Source organism: Bombina bombina, chromosome 6 (genome assembly GCF_027579735.1).
Source record: "Bombina bombina isolate aBomBom1 chromosome 6, aBomBom1.pri, whole genome shotgun sequence".
Lineage (NCBI taxonomy): Eukaryota > Metazoa > Chordata > Amphibia > Anura > Bombinatoridae > Bombina > Bombina bombina.
Genome location: NC_069504.1, coordinates 385586651 through 385589575, shown reverse-complemented (window position 1 = coordinate 385589575; position 2925 = coordinate 385586651).

Genomic DNA, 2925 nt, shown 5'->3' with positions numbered 1-2925 from the left:
CATCAGAATTTGGCACAACTTAAGCCCTTCAGGACCCACAAAAAGAAAATCGTCCAAATAATGAATGACAGATGAAAATCCAGAAATCTGTTTAACAACCCATTCTATGAAACAACTAAATTTCTCGAAATAAGAACAGGAAATGGAGCAGCCCATAGGTAAACATAAGTCAACAAAATAAAAACCATCCACAAAACAACCCAATAAGTGATGACAAGAAGGGTGAACAGGTAAAAGCCTAAATGCAGACTCAATATCCACTTTCGCCAATAGGGCGTTAGGACCTGCTTCCCACACCAAATCTAAGGCCTTATCAAAAGACGCGTATCTGACTGCAGATAACTCCGGATCAATACCATCATTAACCGAAAAACATTTTGGGAAAGACAAATGATGAATTAATCTAAATTGATTTGGCACCTTCTTGGGAACAACACCCAGAGGAGAAACTCTTAATTTTTTAAAAGGAGGGACAGAAAATGGGCCTGCCATCCTACCCAAAGAGATTTCTTTCTGAAATTTTTTTAGCACTACTTCAGGAAAATCCAATGCAGACTTCAAGTTCCCAGAAAAAACAGATTCAATCCCCTCAAAAAAGGGGATATAAAAACCATCAGAAAAACCCTTCAACAAAATATCTGAATCAAGCTGCTTAACCTTTTTTTCTACCGTACAATTTTAACCACAGCGTCATCTTTTCTACTTTCACTGGTGTCCTGGCTTTGAACAACACTGTCCCCTTTTGTGATAGATCTACCTTTTTTGAAACATTTGGCACTCAAATGGATTCCTCCACAAAAGTAACATTCATGCTTGTATTTACAAGCTGTCCCAAATTTACAGGCTCCTTCATTAAATTGAAAACAAAGCCCTTTTCCTAAGCTCCAGCCAAATACCCATGTCCCTATCGTCCCATCTCATTTCGGGCCGAACTGCCAGGCGCTGACGGAACTGCTCGTCATATCTCCACCATGCAAGCCCCCCATAGGTACGGAAATCTCATCAAGATAACAAAATAAAGAAGAACAAAGCTCTGGGTTCGTCTCACCAATAACACTAGCCAGAATACAAAAAGCCTTTGACCAATTGTACAATGTTTTTGGCAATTTCCTAAATTTCCTTTTACGTTTATCCTCTCTTTCTTAGCCGACTTGCTTCTGGAATCATCTTTAACATCAAATACCTGGTCAACCGGAAGCAGTGAAAATATTTCAACAAACTCCCTCTTCCAAATCTTTTCCTTTACCTCTTTAGCTAAATGAATGCCCAGAGGACCAACAAAACACAAACATGGGCGCCTAAAGGCCTGATCAGATACTTTTGATTGCCCAACCATGCTCACACTACCTGAAATCACAGAATTTTCCTGCTCCGGGGGACCACCCCCAGATGGCACATTCTGAGCAACCCACACCCCAATGGGGCCAGAGGGGCCAACAACACTAGACTGCCCGCTACTTTCCAACTGAGAAACTAAATCTTTCAAACCTTTTAATATCAACTCACACCTTGCATCAGAGACACTCACATCAGTAACAGCAACAGCACCTGTACTCTCACTTGAGTTAGTGGCCACTACAGGTGTCTCCCTTGCAGTGACCATCTCATTCCTTGATTCCTGACGTACTGCCTCGCTGCCTTGCCTCTGGCTTTCTCTTTCTTTATATCTCCTTTTTACAGGAGTTCTAGACCTTCTGGGTCTCCCTCGCTCCCTCGCCTGCCTATCCAGGGATCCCCATACAGAAGATTCACCTGCATCCTGACTTCTCCTGTAGCTAACAGGCGAATGGGATCTCACCCGCCGCCGTGACACTGGAATCCTGGAACTGTCTTCTTGTCTCTTTCTTTCAACTTGCACTACCTGAGGCTGAGAGGATGCGTAATCCCTGTTAGCTACCTCTCTAACGTTATGACTAACACATTCTTCCCCAGATCCCCTCCTATAATAAACATTCCCCATATCTTTCCTGTCTACAGCTTCAAACCCTAACCTACCTCCTAAAGCATTACCCCTAGAACTACCACTTTCCGGAACTAAGGCCCTAATTAATTGAGATAAAACCTCCAAACCCCTTACCTGTTCCGAAGTTATGGTCCGGACGTAGACGCTTGTTCATCATCCTCGCCGAAATCGCTTTAATGTTTATCAATCCACAATGAATCTTCATCTTCCTGCATCCTTGAAGGAAGGGTGTCACTGCTCCGGCCTGCTGACATGTTTCTAGAATGCACAGAGTCTGAGGAAAAAGAAACATTAACCTGCCTAGAGGCAGCCTCCCTACAATCCTTGTCACTTGCTCTACCAGTACATTTTTTACCCCTCAAATAATCATCCCTACTACTAGTACCCTACCACCTTCCTGAATTACCCTGCCTAACATCCACCTCAGCGTTTACAGGTCCTAAATCTGTATTGCAGTGTTTCCTTTTTGCCACTGCTTTCTTCCCTGTTCCAACTGCAGTTGCCTTAGAGCCTACCTCTGACCCAGGCTCTAAACTATTCCCAGGCTTATTTGCCATTATAAGTTGTAAGTTTCCAAATTACTCCTAATGATCCTAGGCTTATTAGCCGTAACAGGCCTATCCTTTCTAGGTGCGTCAATTTTTTCCCAAACATTTAGGCCCTGCAGAGCCGTAATGGCTCTGGTATGTGAAGGCCCAGGCCCCCAAGCCGTATTCATTTCCTGGCCTCCAGAGATATTTTCCCGCCCAACCGCCCCATTTCCACATGACAAATTAGCCATTTTATTATCCACGGGGGCACCGCTGACAAATTCCGCAGGCCTAATGGGCGTTGACCGCTCCTGTGTATGTGAGCTTCCTAGGCCTGAGAAGGCTGTAACATCCAGAATTGGCGCCAAACAACTTACGTGAAGCTCCTCCTCCGAATCTTCTTCTCCGGCCACCATTGCTGCTTTTTCCGAC